We start from the raw sequence: 20,842 nt of genomic DNA on the forward strand, positions 1-20,842 counted from the left end.
TAAAATTCCTCAGATAAGACTGAAAAAGTGTCTGGAAATATCAGCAACCATCATGGTAAGAGTGACAACAGGTCCACATGGGGGAAATCCTTACAAATGGCTTAATGGGTCATTTCAACGCAATCGTGTTATTATTTATTTTTAGGGTTTAACAAGGCAGCTCACCTGTGACTTGACATTAGATGCGGCGACTTCGATTACCCTGCAGACGATATTTTTGTTCTTCCCGCCAATACAATCCACTGACAACGACCGACGAGTTCTGCGTTCCGAGATTATTTTTGTTATTTGCCTGTTTGGGGCCCGCCTGTGAAATTGCGCGATTCTTGCAATTCTCTTTCAGCCTCTCATCAACTAGCTGTTTTTGCAGAATATTAAAAATACGATAGTTATTCACTACTCATATTAACTAGGTGTCATTTACGTTACCTTAAGTCATTTATTTTTCAACTGGATTTTGCAAAGGTGCATGACATGCAGGCGCTAAAAAGTTGTCAGGAGGGGGTTTCAAACCATGCCTATAGGGGAGTCTGCGACCTGAATGACTTAATGGTTATTTTCAATGCAATCAAGTTTTTTCTTTTTCTTTTAGGGTTTAACAAGGTTTCTCACCTGTTACCTGTGGCTTGACTTTAGATGTGGCCAGTTCGATTACCCTGCAGACTATAAGAGTGTCTTCAGAATATGGCCAATTTGACATGAATTTAAAAATGCCTCAGATAGGACCAAAAAAGTGTCTGGAGCTTCCCGTCAGGGTAAGAGTGACAACAGGTTTCCACATGTCAAAATGGGGGAAATCTTAGCAAATGGCTTCATGGTTATTCATGAGAATCATGTTGTTGTATTGTTGAGTGTATCATGGGATCTCACCTGAAATCTGTGGCTTGACTACAAACCTGTAACCTATGCTACTGTGGCCTATAGAGCTAGAAGGCTGGATAACCAGGTGTGTAAAGGTGTGAAGTGGGACAGATGGCCTGCAGTCCTATCCCAAATGGACAACTAATCCCTATGTACTTGCGGAGATCTGAGAGGATGCGATTGGTATAAGAAACACGACTAAACTTCAACCTCCGGAGGGGTCAAAAAAATGCATTTTCGTTGTCGGCAGGATTTGAACCTGCGCAGGAAGATCCTAATGGATTTCTAGTCCTATCGCCTTAACCACTCGGCCACGACAATGTCGACAGAAGAAAACAGGCTTGTTAGGAGTGAATGGGCCAACAGGCATAGCCTACAGAAAGTGAAATTTAACAACTGAAAGATAATGCAGTAACTCATTATAATGCAATAACACAAAATGTTCCCCTCATTCATTTGTTATTAAGTCCAGCTGTTTTCTTATTTAACCTTGATCTTTGCTCAGCTCCAGAAGGTCTGCATTTGAGAGTGTTTATAATGAATTGTTATTTCACTGTGTGAAGTTGTTATTTCATCATTCTTATTATTACTGCTGAGCAGCATGACTCCTGAGAGGCACTAAAAAACTGTCAGAAGTGGGATTTGAACCCACGCCTCCATGGGAGACTGCGACCTGAACGCAGCGCCTTAGACCGCTCGGCCATCCTGACTACAGCACAGTAACTGGGTATCGGGTTAAAGTGTATGCGGTAAAAGTAGAAATATGAACAATGCTCTAAAATCACCACAGAGACCAGAACAACTATGCACGATACTGACTTGCACTTTCAATAGTCATTTGTTTTTATAAATTAAAAAGTCCAGTCATTGATTTAACCTCAATATGGCCTTCAATGGGAAAGAGTAGTAAATCGCCATTGAATGAGCGCTAAACTGGCATCAGAATATGGCCATTCTGATATAAATGATAAAATTCCTCAGATAAGACTGAAAAAGTGTCTGGAAATATCAGCAACCATCATGGTAAGAGTGACAACAGGTCCACATGGGGGAAATCCTTACAAATGGCTTAATGGGTCATTTCAACGCAATCGTGTTATTATTTATTTTTAGGGTTTAACAAGGCAGCTCACCTGTGACTTGACATTAGATGCGGCGACTTCAATTACCCTGCAGACGATATTTTTGTTCTTCCCGCCAATACAATCCACTGACAACGACCGACGAGTTCTGCGTTCCGAGATTATTTTTGTTATTTGCCTGTTTGGGGCCCGCCTGTGAAATTGCGCGATTCTTGCAATTCTCTTTCAGCCTCTCATCAACTAGCTGTTTTTGCAGAATATTAAAAATACGATAGTTATTCACTACTCATATTAACTAGGTGTCATTTACGTTACCTTAAGTCATTTATTTTTCAACTGGATTTTGCAAAGGTGCATGACATGCAGGCGCTAAAAAGTTGTCAGGAGGGGGTTTCAAACCATGCCTATAGGGGAGTCTGCGACCTGAATGACTTAATGGTTATTTTCAATGCAATCAAGTTTTTTCTTTTTCTTTTAGGGTTTAACAAGGTTTCTCACCTGTTACCTGTGGCTTGACTTTAGATGTGGCCAGTTCGATTACCCTGCAGACTATAAGAGTGTCTTCAGAATATGGCCAATTTGACATGAATTTAAAAATGCCTCAGATAGGACCAAAAAAGTGTCTGGAGCTTCCCGTCAGGGTAAGAGTGACAACAGGTTTCCACATGTCAAAATGGGGGAAATCTTAGCAAATGGCTTAATGGTTATTCATGAGAATCGTGTTGTTGTATTGTTGAGTGTATCATGGGATCTCACCTGAAATCTGTGGCTTGACTACAAACCTGTAACCTATGCTACTGTGGCCTATAGAGCTAGAAGGCTGGATAACCAGGTGTGTAAAGGTGTGAAGTGGGACTAGATGGCCTGCAGTCCTATCCCAAATGGACAACTAATCCCTATGTACTTGCGGAGATCTGAGAGGATGCGATTGGTATAAGAAACACGACTAAACTTCAACCTCCGGAGGGGTCAAAAAAATGCATTTTCGTTGTCGGCAGGATTTGAACCTGCGCAGGAAGATCCTAATGGATTTCTAGTCCTATCGCCTTAACCACTCGGCCACGACAATGTCGACAGAAGAAAACAGGCTTGTTAGGAGTGAATGGGCCAACAGGCATAGCCTACAGAAAGTGAAATTTAACAACTGAAAGATAATGCAGTAACTCATTATAATGCAATAACACAAAATGTTCCCCTCATTCATTTGTTATTAAGTCCAGCTGTTTTCTTATTTAACCTTGATCTTTGCTCAGCTCCAGAAGGTCTGCATTTGAGAGTGTTTATTATGAATTGTTATTTCACTGTGTGAAGTTGTTATTTCATCATTCTTATTATTACTGCTGAGCAGCATGACTCCTGAGAGGCACTAAAAAACTGTCAGAAGTGGGATTTGAACCCACGCCTCCATGGGAGACTGCGACCTGAACGCAGCGCCTTAGACCGCTCGGCCATCCTGACTACAGCACAGTAACTGGGTATCGGGTTAAAGTGTATGCGGTAAAAGTAGAAATATGAACAACGCTCTAAAATCACCACAGAGACCAGAACAACTATGCACGATACTGACTTGCACTTTCAATAGTCATTTGTTTTTATAAATTAAAAAGTCCAGTCATTGATTTAACCTCAATATGGCCTTCAATGGGAAAGAGTAGTAAATCGCCATTGAATGAGCGCTAAACTGGCATCAGAATATGGCCATTCTGATATAAATGATAAAATTCCTCAGATAAGACTGAAAAAGTGTCTGGAAATATCAGCAACCATCAGGGTAAGAGTGACAACAGGTCCACATGGGGGAAATCCTTACAAATGGCTTAATGGGTCATTTCAACGCAATCGTGTTATTATTTATTTTTAGGGTTTAACAAGGCAGCTCACCTGTGACTTGACATTAGATGCGGCGACTTCGATTACCCTGCAGACGATATTTTTGTTCTTCCCGCCAATACAATCCACTGACAACGACCGACGAGTTCTGCGTTCCGAGATTATTTTTGTTATTTGCCTGTTTGGGGCCCGCCTGTGAAATTGCGCGATTCTTGCAATTCTCTTTCAGCCTCTCATCAACTAGCTGTTTTTGCAGAATATTAAAAATACGATAGTTATTCACTACTCATATTAACTAGGTGTCATTTACGTTACCTTAAGTCATTTATTTTTCAACTGGATTTTACAAAGGTGCATGACATGCAGGCGCTAAAAAGTTGTCAGGAGGGGGTTTCAAACCATGCCTATAGGGGAGTCTGCGACCTGAATGACTTAATGGTTATTTTCAATGCAATCAAGTTTTTTCTTTTTCTTTTAGGGTTTAACAAGGTTTCTCACCTGTTACCTGTGGCTTGACTTTAGATGTGGCCAGTTCGATTACCCTGCAGACTATAAGAGTGTCTTCAGAATATGGCCAATTTGACATGAATTTAAAAATGCCTCAGATAGGACCAAAAAAGTGTCTGGAGCTTCCCGTCAGGGTAAGAGTGACAACAGGTTTCCACATGTCAAAATGGGGGAAATCTTAGCAAATGGCTTCATGGTTATTCATGAGAATCGTGTTGTTGTATTGTTGAGTGTATCATGGGATCTCACCTGAAATCTGTGGCTTGACTACAAACCTGTAACCTATGCTACTGTGGCCTATAGAGCTAGAAGGCTGGATAACCAGGTGTGTAAAGGTGTGAAGTGGGACAGATGGCCTGCAGTCCTATCCCAAATGGACAACTAATCCCTATGTACTTGCGGAGATCTGAGAGGATGCGATTGGTATAAGAAACACTACTAAACTTCAACCTCCGGAGGGGTCAAAAAAATGCAATTTCGTTGTCGGCAGGATTTGAACCTGCGCAGGAAGATCCTAATGGATTTCTAGTCCTATCGCCTTAACCACTCGGCCACGACAACCGTTGACAGAAGAAAACAGGCTTGTTAGGAGTGAATGGGCCAACAGGCATAGCCTACAGAAAGTGAAATTTAACAACTGAAAGATAATGCAGTAACTCATTATAATGCAATAACACAAAATGTTCCCCTCATTCATTTGTTATTAAGTCCAGCTGTTTTCTTATTTAACCTTGATCTTTGCTCAGCTCCAGAAGGTCTGCATTTGAGAGTGTTTATTATGAATTGTTATTTCACTGTGTGAAGTTGTTATTTCATCATTCTTATTATTACTGCTGAGCAGCATGACTCCTGAGAGGCACTAAAAAACTGTCAGAAGTGGGATTTGAACCCACGCCTCCATGGGAGACTGCGACCTGAACGCAGCGCCTTAGACCGCTCGGCCATCCTGACTACAGCACAGTAACTGGGTATCGGGTTAAAGTGTATGCGGTAAAAGTAGAAATATGAACAACGCTCTAAAATCACCACAGAGACCAGAACAACTATGCACGATACTGACTTGCACTTTCAATAGTCATTTGTTTTTATAAATTAAAAAGTCCAGTCATTGATTTAACCTCAATATGGCCTTCAATGGGAAAGAGTAGTAAATCGCCATTGAATGAGCGCTAAACTGGCATCAGAATATGGCCATTCTGATATAAATGATAAAATTCCTCAGATAAGACTGAAAAAGTGTCTGGAAATATCAGCAACCATCAGGGTAAGAGTGACAACAGGTCCACATGGGGGAAATCCTTACAAATGGCTTAATGGGTCATTTCAACGCAATCGTGTTATTATTTATTTTTAGGGTTTAACAAGGCAGCTCACCTGTGACTTGACATTAGATGCGGCGACTTCGGATTACCCTGCAGACGATATTTTTGTTCTTCCCGCCAATACAATCCACTGACAACGACCGACGAGTTCTGCGTTCCGAGATTATTTTTGTTATTTGCCTGTTTGGGGCCCGCCTGTGAAATTGCGCGATTCTTGCAATTCTCTTTCAGCCTCTCATCAACTAGCTGTTTTTGCAGAATATTACAAATACGATAGTTATTCACTACTCATATTAACTAGGTGTCATTTACGTTACCTTAAGTCATTTATTTTTCAACTGGATTTTACAAAGGTGCATGACATGCAGGCGCTAAAAAGTTGTCAGGAGGGGGTTTCAAACCATGCCTATAGGGGAGTCTGCGACCTGAATGACTTAATGGTTATTTTCAATGCAATCAAGTTTTTCTTTTTCTTTTAGGGTTTAACAAGGTTTCTCACCTGTTACCTGTGGCTTGACTTTAGATGTGGCCAGTTCGATTACCCTGCAGACTATAAGAGTGTCTTCAGAATATGGCCAATTTGACATGAATTTAAAAATGCCTCAGATAGGACCAAAAAAGTGTCTGGAGCTTCCCGTCAGGGTAAGAGTGACAACAGGTTTCCACATGTCAAAATGGGGGAAATCTTAGCAAATGGCTTAATGGTTATTCATGAGAATCGTGTTGTTGTATTGTTGAGTGTATCATGGGATCTCACCTGAAATCTGTGGCTTGACTACAAACCTGTAACCTATGCTACTGTGGCCTATAGAGCTAGAAGGCTGGATAACCAGGTGTGTAAAGGTGTGAAGTGGGATAGATGGCCTGCAGTCCTATCCCAAATGGACAACTAATCCCTATGTACTTGCGGAGATCTGAGAGGATGCGATTGGTATAAGAAACACGACTAAACTTCAACCTCCGGAGGGGTCAGAAAAATGCATTTTCGTTGTCGGCAGGATTTGAACCTACGCAGGAAGATCCTAATGGATTTCTAGTCCATCGCCTTAACCACTCGGCCACGACAACATTGACAGAATGAAAACAGGCTTGTTAGGAGTGAATGGGCCAACAGGCATAGCCTACAGAAAGTGAAATTTAACAACTGAAAGATAATGCAGTAACTCATTATAATGCAATAACACAAAATGTTCCCCTCATTCATTTGTTATTAAGTCCAGCTGTTTTCTTATTTAACCTTGATCTTTGCTCAGCTCCAGTAGGTCTGCATTTGAGAGTGTTTATTATGAATTGTTATTTCACTGTGTGAAGTTGTTATTTCATCATTCTTATTATTACTGCTGAGCAGCATGACTCCTGAGAGGCACTAAAAAACTGTCAGAAGTGGGATTTGAACCCACGCCTCCATGGGAGACTGCGACCTGAACGCAGCACCTTAGACCGCTCGGCCATCCTGACTACAGCACAGTAACTGGGTATCGGGTTAAAGTGTATGCGGTAAAAGTAGAAATATGAACAACGCTCTAAAATCACCACAGAGACCAGAACAACTATGCACGATACTGACTTGCACTTTCAATAGTCATTTGTTTTTATAAATTAAAAAGTTCAGTCATTGATTTAACCTCAATATGGCCTTCAATGGGAAAGAGTAGTAAATCGTCATTGAATGAGCGCTAAACTGGCATCAGAATATGGCCATTCTGATATAAATGATAAAATTCCTCAGATAAGACTGAAAAAGTGTCTGGAAATATCAGCAACCATCAGGGTAAGAGTGACAACAGGGTCCACATGGGGGAAATCCTTACAAATGGCTTAATGAGTCATTTCAACGCAATCGTGTTATTATTTATTTTTAGGGTTTAACAAGGCAGCTCACCTGTGACTTGACATTAGATGCGGCGACTTTGATTACCCTGCAGACGATATTTTTGTTCTTCCCGCCAATACAATCCACTGACAACGACCGACGAGTTCTGCGTTCCGAGATTATTTTTGTTATTTGCCTGTTTGGGGCCCGCCTGTGAAATTGCGCGATTCTTGCAATTCTCTTTCAGCCTCTCATCAACTAGCTGTTTTTGCAGAATATTAAAAATATGATAGTTATTCACTACTCATATTAACTAGGTGTCATTTACGTTACCTTAAGTCATTTATTTTTCAACTGGATTTTACAAAGGTGCATGACATGCAGGCGCTAAAAAATTGTCAGGAGGGGGTTTCAAACCATGCCTATAGGGGAGTCTGCGACCTGAATGACTTAATGGTTATTTTCAATGCAATCAAGTTTTTTCTTTTTCTTTTAGGGTTTAACAAGGTTTCTCACCTGTTACCTGTGGCTTGACTTTAGATGTGGCCAGTTCGATTACCCTGCAGCCTAAGAGTGTCTTCAGAATATGGCCAATTTGACATGAATTTAAAAATGCCTCAGATAGGACCGAAAAAAGTGTCCTGGAGCTTCCCGTCAGGGTAAGAGTGACAACAGGTTTCCACATGTCAAAATGGGGGAAATCTTAGCAAATGGCTTCATGGTTATTCATGAGAATCGTGTTGTTGTATTGTTGAGTGTATCATGGGATCTCACCTGAAATCTGTGGCTTGACTACAAACCTGTAACCTATGCTACTGTGGCCTATAGAGCTAGAAGGCTGGATAACCAGGTGTGTAAAGGTGTGAAGTGGGACAGATGGCCTGCAGTCCTATCCCAAATGGACAACTAATCCCTATGTACTTGCGGAGATCTGAGAGGATGCGATTGGTATAAGAAACACGACTAAACTTCAACCTCCGGAGGGGTCAAAAAAATGCATTTTCGTTGTCGGCAGGATTTGAACCTGCAGCAGGAAGATCCTAATGGATTTCTAGTACCATCGCCTTAACCACTCGGCCACGACAACATTGACAGAACCAAACAGGCTTGTTAGGAGTGAATGGGCCAACAGGCATAGCCTACAGAAAGTGAAATTTAACAACTGAAAGATAATGCAGCAACTCATTATAATGCAATAACACAAAATGTTCCCCTCATTCATTTGTTATTAAGTCCAGCTGTTTTCTTATTTAACCTTGATCTTTGCTCAGCTCCAGAAGGTCTGCATTTGAGAGTGTTTATTATGAATTGTTATTTCACTGTGTGAAGTTGTTATTTCATCATTCTTATTATTACTGCTGAGCAGCATGACTCCTGAGAGGCACTAAAAAACTGTCAGAAGTGGGATTTGAACCCACGCCTCCATGGGAGACTGCGACCTGAACGCAGCGCCTTAGACCGCTCGGCCATCCTGACTACAGCACAGTAACTGGGTATCGGGTTAAAGTGTATGCGGTAAAAGTAGAAATATGAACAACGCTCTAAAATCACCACAGAGACCAGAACAACTATGCACGATACTGACTTGCACTTTCAATAGTCATTTGTTTTTATAAATTAAAAAGTCCAGTCATTGATTTAACCTCAATATGGCCTTCAATGGGAAAGAGTAGTAAATCGCCATTGAATGAGCGCTAAACTGGCATCAGAATATGGCCATTCTGATATAAATGATAAAATTCCTCAGATAAGACTGAAAAAGTGTCTGGAAATATCAGCAACCATCAGGGTAAGAGTGACAACAGGTCCACATGGGGGAAATCCTTACAAATGGCTTAATGGGTCATTTCAACGCAATCGTGTTATTATTTATTTTTAGGGTTTAACAAGGCAGCTCACCTGTGACTTGACATTAGATGCGGCGACTTCGATTACCCTGCAGACGATATTTTTGTTCTTCCCGCCAATACAATCCACTGACAACGACCGACGAGTTCTGCGTTCCGAGATTATTTTTGTTATTTGCCTGTTTGGGGCCCGCCTGTGAAATTGCGCGATTCTTGCAATTCTCTTTCAGCCTCTCATCAACTAGCTGTTTTTGCAGAATATTAAAAATACGATTAGTTATTCACTACTCATATTAACTAGGTGTCATTTACGTTACCTTAAGTCATTTATTTTTCAACTGGATTTTACAAAGGTGCATGACATGCAGGCGCTAAAAAGTTGTCAGGAGGGGGTTTCAAACCATGCCTATAGGGGAGTCTGCGACCTGAATGACTTAATGGTTATTTTCAATGCAATCAAGTTTTTACTTTTTCTTTTAGGGTTTAACAAGGTTTCTCACCTGTTACCTGCGGCTTGACTTTAGATGTGGCCAGTTCGATTACCCTGCAGACTATAAGAGTGTCTTCAGAATATGGCCAATTTGACATGAATTTAAAAATGCCTCAGATAGGACCAAAAAAGTGTCTGGAGCTTCCCGTCAGGGTAAGAGTGACAACAGGTTTCCACATGTCAAAATGAGGGAAATCTTAGCAAATGGCTTAATGGTTATTCATGAGAATCGTGTTGTTGTATTGTTGAGTGTATCATGGGATCTCACCTGAAATCTGTGGCTTGACTACAAACCTGTAACCTATGCTACTGTGGCCTATAGAGCTAGAAGGCTGGATAACCAGGTGTGTAAAGGTGTGAAGTGGGACAGATGGCCTGCAGTCCTATCCCAAATGGACAACTAATCCCTATGTACTTGCGGAGATCTGAGAGGATGCGATTGGTATAAGAAACACGACTAAACTTCAACCTCCGGAGGGGTCAAAAAAATGCATTTTCGTTGTCGGCAGGATTTGAACCTGCGCAGGAAGATCCTAATGGATTTCTAGTCCATCGCCTTAACCACTCGGCCACGACAACATTGACAGAAGAAAACAAGCTTGTTAGGAGTGAATGGGCCAACAGGCATAGCCTACAGAAAGTGAAATTTAACAACTGAAAGATAATGCAGTAACTCATTATAATGCAATAACACAAAATGTTCCCCTCATTCATTTGTTATTAAGTCCAGCTGTTTTCTTATTTAACCTTGATCTTTGCTCAGCTCCAGAAGGTCTGCATTTGAGAGTGTTTATTATGAATTGTTATTTCACTGTGTGAAGTTGTTATTTCATCATTCTTATTATTACTGCTGAGCAGCATGCGGCACTAAAAAACTGTCAGAAGTGGGATTTGAACCCACGCCTCCATGGGAGACTGCGACCTGAACGCAGCGCCTTAGACCGCTCGGCCATCCTGACTACAGCACAGTAACTGGGTATCGGGTTAAAGTGTATGCGGTAAAAGTAGAAATATGAACAACGCTCTAAAATCACCACAGAGACCAGAACAACTATGCACGATACTGACTTGCACTTTCAATAGTCATTTGTTTTTATAAATTAAAAAGTCCAGTCATTGATTTAACCTCAATATGGCCTTCAATGGGAAAGAGTAGTAAATCGTCATTGAATGAGCGCTAAACTGGCATCAGAATATGGCCATTCTGATATAAATGATAAAATTCCTCAGATAAGACTGAAAAAGTGTCTGGAAATATCAGCAACCATCAGGGTAAGAGTGACAACAGGTCCACATGGGGGAAATCCTTACAAATGGCTTAATGAGTCATTTCAACGCAATCGTGTTATTATTTATTTTCAGGGTTTAACAAGGCAGCCTCACCTGTGATTTGACATTAGATGCGGCGACTTTGATTACCCTGCAGACGATATTTTTGTTCTTCCCGCCAATACAATCCACTGACAACGACCGACGAGTTCTGCGTTCCGAGATTATTTTTGTTATTTGCCTGTTTGGGGCCCGCCTGTGAAATTGCGCGATTCTTGCAATTCTCTTTCAGCCTCTCATCAACTAGCTGTTTTTGCAGAATATTACAAATACGATAGTTATTCACTACTCATATTAACTAGGGTGTCATTTACGTTACCTTAAGTCATTTATTTTTCAACTGGATTTTACAAAGGTGCATGACATGCAGGCGCTAAAAAGTTGTCAGGAGGGGGTTTCAAACCATGCCTATAGGGGAGTCTGCGACCTGAATGACTTAATGGTTATTTTCAATGCAATCAAGTTTTTTCTTTTTCTTTTAGGGTTTAACAAGGTTTCTCACCTGTTACCTGTGGCTTGACTTTAGATGTGGCCAGTTCGATTACCCTGCAGCCTAAGAGTGTCTTCAGAATATGGCCAATTTGACATGAATTTAAAAATGCCTCAGTTAGGACCAAAAAAGTGTCTGGAGCTTCCCGTCAGGGTAAGAGTGACAACAGGTTTCCACATGTCAAAATGGGGGAAATCTTAGCAAATGGCTTAATGGTTTTCATGAGAATCGTGTTGTTGTATTGTTGAGTGTATCATGGGATCTCACCTGAAATCTGTGGCTTGACTACAAACCTGTAACCTATGCTACTGTGGCCTATAGAGCTAGAAGGCTGGATAACCAGGTGTGTAAAGGTGTGAAGTGGGACAGATGGCCTGCAGTCCTATCCCAAATGGACAACTAATCCCTATGTACTTGCGGAGATCTGAGAGGATGCGATTGGTATAAGAAACACGACTAAACTTCAACCTCCGGAGGGGTCAAAAAAATGCATTTTCGTTGTCGGCAGGATTTGAACCTGCGCAGGAAGATCCTAATGGATTTGTAGTCCATCGCCTTAACCACTCGGCCACGACAACATTGACAGAAGAAAACAAGCTTGTTAGGAGTGAATGGGCCAACAGGCATAGCCTACAGAAAGTGAAATTTAACAACTGAAAGATAATGCAGTAACTCATTATAATGCAATAACACAAAATGTTCCCCTCATTCATTTGTTATTAAGTCCAGCTGTTTTCTTATTTAACCTTGATCTTTGCTCAGCTCCAGAAGGTCTGCATTTGAGAGTGTTTATTATGAATTGTTATTTCACTGTGTGAAGTTGTTATTTCATCATTCTTATTATTACTGCTGAGCAGCATGACTCCTGAGGCACTAAAAAACTGTCAGAAGTGGGATTTGAACCCACGCCTCCATGGGAGACTGCGACCTGAACGCAGCGCCTTAGACCGCTCGGCCATCCTGACTACAGCACAGTAACTGGGTATCGGGTTAAAGTGTATGCGGTAAAAGTAGAAATATGAACAACGCTCTAAAATCACCACAGAGACCAGAACAACTATGCACGATACTGACTTGCACTTTCAATAGTCATTTGTTTTTATAAATTAAAAAGTCCAGTCATTGATTTAACCTCAATATGGCCTTCAATGGGAAAGAGTAGTAAATCGTCATTGAATGAGCGCTAAACTGGCATCAGAATATGGCCATTCTGATATAAATGATAAAATTCCTCAGATAAGACTGAAAAAGTGTCTGGAAATATCAGCAACCATCAGGGTAAGAGTGACAACAGGTCCACATGGGGGAAATCCTTACAAATGGCTTAATGAGTCATTTCAACGCAATCGTGTTATTATTTATTTTCAGGGTTTAACAAGGCAGCTCACCTGTGATTTGACATTAGATGCGGCGACTTTGATTACCCTGCAGACGATATTTTTGTTCTTCCCGCCAATACAATCCACTGACAACGACCGACGAGTTCTGCGTTCCGAGATTATTTTTGTTATTTGCCTGTTTGGGGCCCGCCTGTGAAATTGCGCGATTCTTGCAATTCTCTTTCAGCCTCTCATCAACTAGCTGTTTTTGCAGAATATTACAAATACGATAGTTATTCACTACTCATATTAACTAGGGTGTCATTTACGTTACCTTAAGTCATTTATTTTTCAACTGGATTTTACAAAGGTGCATGACATGCAGGCGCTAAAAAGTTGTCAGGAGGGGGTTTCAAACCATGCCTATAGGGGAGTCTGCGACCTGAATGACTTAATGGTTATTTTCAATGCAATCAAGTTTTTTCTTTTTCTTTTAGGGTTTAACAAGGTTTCTCACCTGTTACCTGTGGCTTGACTTTAGATGTGGCCAGTTCGATTACCCTGCAGCCTAAGAGTGTCTTCAGAATATGGCCAATTTGACATGAATTTAAAAATGCCTCAGTTAGGACCAAAAAAGTGTCTGGAGCTTCCCGTCAGGGTAAGAGTGACAACAGGTTTCCACATGTCAAAATGGGGGAAATCTTAGCAAATGGCTTCATGGTTTTCATGAGAATCGTGTTGTTGTATTGTTGAGTGTATCATGGGATCTCACCTGAAATCTGTGGCTTGACTACAAACCTGTAACCTATGCTACTGTGGCCTATAGAGCTAGAAGGCTGGATAACCAGGTGTGTAAAGGTGTGAAGTGGGACAGATGGCCTGCAGTCCTATCCCAAATGGACAACTAATCCCTATGTACTTGCGGAGATCTGAGAGGATGCGATTGGTATAAGAAACACGACTAAACTTCAACCTCCGGAGGGGTCAAAAAAATGCATTTTCGTTGTCGGCAGGATTTGAACCTGCGCAGGAAGATCCTAATGGATTTCTAGTCCATCGCCTTAACCACTCGGCCACGACAACATTGACAGAAGAAAACAAGCTTGTTAGGAGTGAATGGGCCAACAGGCATAGCCTACAGAAAGTGAAATTTAACAACTGAAAGATAATGCAGTAACTCATTATAATGCAATAACCCAAAATGTTCCCCTCATTCATTTGTTATTAAGTCCAGCTGTTTTCTTATTTAACCTTGATCTTTGCTCAGCTCCAGAAGGTCTGCATTTGAGAGTGTTTATTATGAATTGTTATTTCACTGTGTGAAGTTGTTATTTCATCATTCTTATTATTACTGCTGAGCAGCATGACTCCTGAGAGGCACTAAAAAACTGTCAGAAGTGGGATTTGAACCCACGCCTCCATGGGAGACTGCGACCTGAACGCAGCGCCTTAGACCGCTCGGCCATCCTGACTACAGCACAGTAACTGGGTATCGGGTTAAAGTGTATGCGGTAAAAGTAGAAATATGAACAACGCTCTAAAATCACCACAGAGACCAGAACAACTATGCACGATACTGACTTGCACTTTCAATAGTCATTTGTTTTTATAAATTAAAAAGTCCAGTCATTGATTTAACCTCAATATGGCCTTCAATGGGAAAGAGTAGTAAATTGTCATTGAATGAGCGCTAAACTGGCATCAGAATATGGCCATTCTGATATAAATGATAAAATTCCTCAGATAAGACTGAAAAAGTGTCTGGAAATATCAGCAACCATCAGGGTAAGAGTGACAACAGGTCCACATGGGGGAAATCCTTACAAATGGCTTAATGAGTCATTTCAACGCAATCGTGTTATTATTTATTTTCAGGGTTTAACAAGGCAGCTCACCTGTGATTTGACATTAGATGCGGCGACTTTGATTACCCTGCAGACAATATTTTTGTTCTTCCCGAAAATACAATCCACTGACAACGACCGACGAGTTCTGCGTTCCTAGATTATTTTTGTTATTTGCCTGTTTGGGGCCCGCCTGTGAAATTGCGCGATTCTTGCAATTCTCTTTCAGCCTCTCATCAACTAGCTGTTTTTGCAGAATATTACAAATACGATAGTTATTCACTACTCATATTAACTAGGTGTCATTTACGTTACCTTAAGTCATTTATTTTTCAACTGGATTTTACAAAGGTGCATGACATGCAGGCGCTAAAAAGTTGTCAGGAGGGGGTTTCAAACCATGCCTATAGGGGAGTCTGCGACCTGAATGACTTAATGGTTATTTTCAATGCAATCAAGTTTTTTCTTTTTCTTTTAGGGTTTAACAAGGTTTCTCACCTGTTACCTGTGGCTTGACTTTAGATGTGGCCAGTTCGATTACCCTGCAGCCTAAGAGTGTCTTCAGAATATGGCCAATTTGACATGAATTTAAAAATGCCTCAGTTAGGACCAAAAAAGTGTCTGGAGCTTCCCGTCAGGGTAAGAGTGACAACAGGTTTCCACATGTCAAAATGGGGGAAATCTTAGCAAATGGCTTAATGGTTATTCATGAGAATCGTGTTGTTGTATTGTTGAGTGTATCATGGGATCTCACCTGAAATCTGTGGCTTGACTACAAACCTGTAACCTATGCTACTGTGGCCTATAGAGCTAGAAGGCTGGATAACCAGGTGTGTAAAGGTGTGAAGTGGGACAGATGGCCTGCAGTCCTATCCCAAATGGACAACTAATCCCTATGTACTTGCGGAGATCTGAGAGGATGCGATTGGTATAAGAAACACGACTAAACTTCAACCTCCGGAGGGGTCAAAAAAATGCATTTTCGTTGTCGGCAGGATTTGAACCTGCGCAGGAAGATCCTAATGGATTTCTAGTCCATTGCCTTAACCACTCGGCCACGACAACATTGACAGAAGAAAACAAGCTTGTTAGGAGTGAATGGGCCAACAGGCATAGCCTACAGAAAGTGAAATTTAACAACTGAAAGATAATGCAGTAACTCATTATAATGCAATAACACAAAATGTTCCCCTCATTCATTTGTTATTAAGTCCAGCTGTTTTCTTATTTAACCTTGATCTTTGCTCAGCTCCAGAAGGTCTGCATTTGAGAGTGTTTATTATGAATTGTTATTTCACTGTGTGAAGTTGTTATTTCATCATTCTTATTATTACTGCTGAGCAGCATGACTCCTGAGAGGCACTAAAAAACTGTCAGAAGTGGGATTTGAACCCACGCCTCCATGGGAGACTGCGACCTGAACGCAGCGCCTTAGACCGCTCGGCCATCCTGACTACAGCACAGTAACTGGGTATCGGGTTAAAGTGTATGCGGTAAAAGTAGAAATATGAACAACGCTCTAAAATCACCACAGAGACCAGAACAACTATGCACGATACTGACTTGCACTTTCAATAGTCATTTGTTTTTATAAATTAAAAAGTCCAGTCATTGATTTAACCTCAATATGGCCTTCAATGGGAAAGAGTAGTTAATCGTCATTGAATGAGCGCTAAACTGGCATCAGAATATGGCCATTCTGATATAAATGATAAAATTCCTCAGATAAGACTGAAAAAGTGTCTGGAAATATCAGCAACCATCAGGGTAAGAGTGACAACAGGTCCACATGGGGGAAATCCTTACAAATGGCTTAATGAGTCATTTCAACGCAATCGTGTTATTATTTATTTTCAGGGTTTAACAAGGCAGCTCACCTGTGATTTGACATTAGATGCGGCGACTTTGATTACCCTGCAGACAATATTTTTGTTCTTCCCGAAAATACAATCCACTGACAACGACCGACGAGTTCTGCGTTCCTAGATTATTTTTGTTATTTGCCTGTTTGGGGCCCGCCTGTGAAATTGCGCGATTCTTGCAATTCTCTTTCAGCCTCTCATCAACTAGCTGTTTTTGCAGAATATTACAAATACGATAGTTATTCACTACTCATATTAACTAGGTGTCATTTACGTTACCTTAAGTCATTTATTTTTCAACTGGATTTTACAAAGGTGCATGACATGCAGGCGCTAAAAAGTTGTCAGGAGGGGGTTTCAAACCATGCCTATAGGGGAGTCTGCGACCTGAATGACTTAATGGTTATTTTCAATGCAATTGAGTTTTTTCTTTTTCTTTTAGGGTTTAACAAGGTTTCTCACCTGTTACCTGTGGCTTGACTTTAGATGTGGCCAGTTCGATTACCCTGCAGACTATAAGAGTGTCTTCAGAATATGGCCAATTTGACATGAATTTAAAAATGCCTCAGATAGGACCAAAAAAGTGTCTGGAGCTTCCCGTCAGGGTAAGAGTGACAACAGGTTTCCACATGTCAAAATGGGGGAAATCTTAGCAAATGGCTTCATGGTTTTCATGAGAATCGTGTTGTTGTATTGTTGAGTGTATCATGGGATCTCACCTGAAATCTGTGGCTTGACTACAAACCTGTAACCTATGCTACTGTGGCCTATAGAGCTAGAAGGCTGGATAACCAGGTGTGTAAAGGTGTGAAGTGGGACAGATGGCCTGCAGTCCTATCCCAAATGGACAACTAATCCCTATGTACTTGCGGAGATCTGAGAGGATGCGATTGGTATAAGAAACACGACTAAACTTCAACCTCCGGAGGGGTCAAAAAAATGCATTTTCGTTGTCGGCAGGATTTGAACCTACGCAGGAAGATCCTAATGGATTTCTAGTCCATCGCCTTAACCACTCGGCCACGACAACGTTGACAGAAGAAAACAGGCTTGTTAGGAGTGAATGGGCCAACAGGCATAGCCTACAGAAAGTGAAATTTAACAACTGAAAGATAATGCAGTAACTCATTATAATGCAATAACACAAAATGTTCCCCTCATTCATTTGTTATTAAGTCCAGCTGTTTTCTTATTTAACCTTGATCTTTGCTCATCTCCAGAAGGTCTGCATTTGAGAGTGTTTATTATGAATTGTTATTTCACTGTGTGAAGTTGTTATTTCATCATTCTTATTATTACTGCTGAGCAGCATGACTCCTGAGAGGCACTAAAAAACTGTCAGAAGTGGGATTGAACCCACGCCTCCATGGGAGACTGCGACCTGAACGCAGCGCCTTAGACCGCTCGGCCATCCTGACTACAGCACAGTAACTGGGTATCGGGTTAAAGTGTATGCGGTAAAAGTAGAAATATGAACAACGCTCTAAAATCACCACAGAGACCAGAACAACTATGCACGATACTGACTTGCACTTTCAATAGTCATTTGTTTTTATAAATTAAAAAGTCCAGTCATTGATTTAACCTCAATATGGCCTTCAATGGGAAAGAGTAGTAAATCGTCATTGAATGAGCGCTAAACTGGCATCAGAATATGGCCATTCTGATATAAATGATAAAATTCCTCAGATAAGACTGAAAAAGTGTCTGGAAATATCAGCAACCATCAGGGTAAGAGTGACAACAGGTCCACATGGGGGAAATCCTTACAAATGGCTTAATGAGTCATTTCAACGCAATCGTGTTATTATTTATTTTCAGGGTTTAACAAGGCAGCTCACCTGTGATTTGACATTAGATGCGGCGACTTTGATTACCCTGCAGACGATATTTTTGTTCTTCCCGCCAATACAATCCACTGACAACGACCGACGAGTTCTGCGTTCCTAGATTATTTTTGTTATTTGCCTGTTTGGGGCCCGCCTGTGAAATTGCGCGATTCTTGCAATTCTCTTTCAGCCTCTCATCAACTAGCTGTTTTTGCAGAATATTACAAATACGATAGTTATTCACTACTCATATTAACTAGGTGTCATTTACGTTACCTTAAGTCATTTATTTTTCAACTGGATTTTACAAAGGTGCATGACATGCAGGCGCTAAAAAGTTGTCAGGAGGGGGTTTCAAACCATGCCTATAGGGGAGTCTGCGACCTGAATGACTTAATGGTTATTTTCAATGCAATCAAGTTTTTTATTTTTCTTTTAGGGTTTAACAAGGTTTCTCACCTGTTACCTGTGGCTTGACTTTAGATGTGGCCAGTTCGATTACCCTGCAGCCTAAGAGTGTCTTCAGAATATGGCCAATTTGACATGAATTTAAAAATGCCTCAGTTAGGACCAAAAAAGTGTCTGGAGCTTCCCGTCAGGGTAAGAGTGACAACAGGTTTCCACATGTCAAAATGGGGGAAATCTTAGCAAATGGCTTAATGGTTATTCATGAGAATCGTGTTGTTGTATTGTTGAGTGTATCATGGGATCTCACCTGAAATCTGTGGCTTGACTACAAACCTGTAACCTATGCTACTGTGGCCTATAGAGCTAGAAGGCTGGATAACCAGGTGTGTAAAGGTGTGAAGTGGGACAGATGGCCTGCAGTCCTATCCCAAATGGACAACTAATCCCTATGTACTTGCGGAGATCTGAGAGGATGCGATTGGTATAAGAAACACGACTAAACTTCAACCTCCGGAGGGGTCAAAAAAATGAATTTTCGTTGTCGGCAGGATTTGAACCTGCGCAGGAAGATCCTAATGGATTTCTAGTCCATCGCCTTAACCACTCGGCCACGACAACGTTGACAGAAGAAAACAGCCTTGTTAGGAGTGAATGGGCCAACAGGCATAGCCTACAGAAAGTGAAATTTAACAACTGAAAGATAATGCAGTAACTCATTATAATGCAATAACACAAAATGTTCCCCTCATTAATTTGTTATTAAGTCCAGCTGTTTTCTTATTTAACCTTGATCTTTGCTCAGCTCCAGAAGGACTGCATTTGAGAGTGTTTATTATGAATTGTTATTTCACTGTGTGAAGTTGTTATTTCATCATTCTTATTATTACTGCTGAGCAGCATGACTCCTGAGAGGCACTAAAAAACTGTCAGAAGTGGGATTTGAACCCACGCCTCCATGGGAGACTGCGACCTGAACGCAGCGCCTTAGACCGCTCGGCCATCCTGACTACAGCACAGTAACTGGGTATCGGGTTAAAGTGTATGCGGTAAAAGTAGAAATATGAACAACGCTCTAAAATCACCACAGAGACCAGAACAACTATGCACGATACTGACTTGCACTTTCAATAGTCATTTGTTTTTATAAATTAAAAAGTCCAGTCATTGATTTAACCTCAATATGGCCTTCAATGGGAAAGAGTAGTAAATCGTCATTGAATGAGCGCTAAACTGGCATCAGAATATGGCCATTCTGATATAAATGATAAAATTCCTCAGATAAGACTGAAAAAGTGTCTGGAAATATCAGCAACCATCAGGGTAAGAGTGACAACAGGTCCACATGGGGGAAATCCTTACAAATGGCTTAATGAGTCATTTCAACGCAATCGTGTTATTATTTATTTTCAGGGTTTAACAAGGCAGCTCACCTGTGATTTGACATTAGATGCGGCGACTTTGATTACCCTGCAGACGATATTTTTGTTCTTCCCGCCAATACAATCCACTGACAACGACCGACGAGTTCTGCGTTCCGAGATTATTTTTGTTATTTGCCTGTTTGGGGCCCGCCTGTGAAATTGCGCGATTCTTGCAATTCTCTTTCAGCCTCTCATCAACTAGCTGTTTTTGCAGAATATTACAAATACGATAGTTATTCACTACTCATATTAACTAGGTGTCATTTACGTTACTTTAAGTCATTTATTTTTCAACTGGATTTTACAAAGGTGCATGACATGCAGGCGCTAAAAAGTTGTCAGGAGGGGGTTTCAAACCATGCCTATAGGGGAGTCTGCGACCTGAATGACTTAATGGTTATTTTCAATGCAATTGAGTTTTTTCTTTTTCTTTTAGGGTTTAACAAGGTTTCTCACCTGTTACCTGTGGCTTGACTTTAGATGTGGCCAGTTCGATTACCCTGCAGACTATAAGAGTGTCTTCAGAATATGGCCAATTTGACATGAATTTAAAAATGCCTCAGATAGGACCAAAAAAGTGTCTGGAGC

The 20,842-nt window shown here is 41.0% G+C and overlaps 8 non-coding genes across 8 annotated transcripts; all 8 read right to left on the bottom strand.

The window, feature by feature from the left end:
- Window positions 1-1,488: 1,488 nt before the first annotated feature.
- On the bottom strand, window positions 1,489-1,571 carry trnal-cag. Its single transcript has one exon. It is a non-coding gene; the product is annotated as a tRNA-Leu (tRNA).
- A 5,017-nt stretch (window positions 1,572-6,588) lies between these two features.
- Window positions 6,589-6,670, bottom strand: trnas-aga. Its single transcript has one exon. It is a non-coding gene; the product is annotated as a tRNA-Ser (tRNA).
- A 3,579-nt stretch (window positions 6,671-10,249) lies between these two features.
- On the bottom strand, window positions 10,250-10,331 carry trnas-aga. Its single transcript has one exon. It is a non-coding gene; the product is annotated as a tRNA-Ser (tRNA).
- A 1,736-nt stretch (window positions 10,332-12,067) lies between these two features.
- Window positions 12,068-12,149, bottom strand: trnac-aca. The gene has a single exon. It is a non-coding gene; the product is annotated as a tRNA-Cys (tRNA).
- A 1,742-nt stretch (window positions 12,150-13,891) lies between these two features.
- trnas-aga lies at window positions 13,892-13,973 on the bottom strand. The gene has a single exon. It is a non-coding gene; the product is annotated as a tRNA-Ser (tRNA).
- Window positions 13,974-15,717: 1,744 nt separating this feature from the next.
- trnas-aga lies at window positions 15,718-15,799 on the bottom strand. Its single transcript has one exon. It is a non-coding gene; the product is annotated as a tRNA-Ser (tRNA).
- A 1,745-nt stretch (window positions 15,800-17,544) lies between these two features.
- On the bottom strand, window positions 17,545-17,626 carry trnas-aga. Its single transcript has one exon. It is a non-coding gene; the product is annotated as a tRNA-Ser (tRNA).
- A 1,743-nt stretch (window positions 17,627-19,369) lies between these two features.
- On the bottom strand, window positions 19,370-19,451 carry trnas-aga. The gene has a single exon. It is a non-coding gene; the product is annotated as a tRNA-Ser (tRNA).
- Between the last annotated feature and the right edge of the window lie 1,391 nt (window positions 19,452-20,842).

Source organism: Oncorhynchus mykiss, unplaced genomic scaffold (assembly GCF_013265735.2).
Source record: "Oncorhynchus mykiss isolate Arlee unplaced genomic scaffold, USDA_OmykA_1.1 un_scaffold_426, whole genome shotgun sequence".
NCBI lineage: Eukaryota > Metazoa > Chordata > Actinopteri > Salmoniformes > Salmonidae > Oncorhynchus > Oncorhynchus mykiss.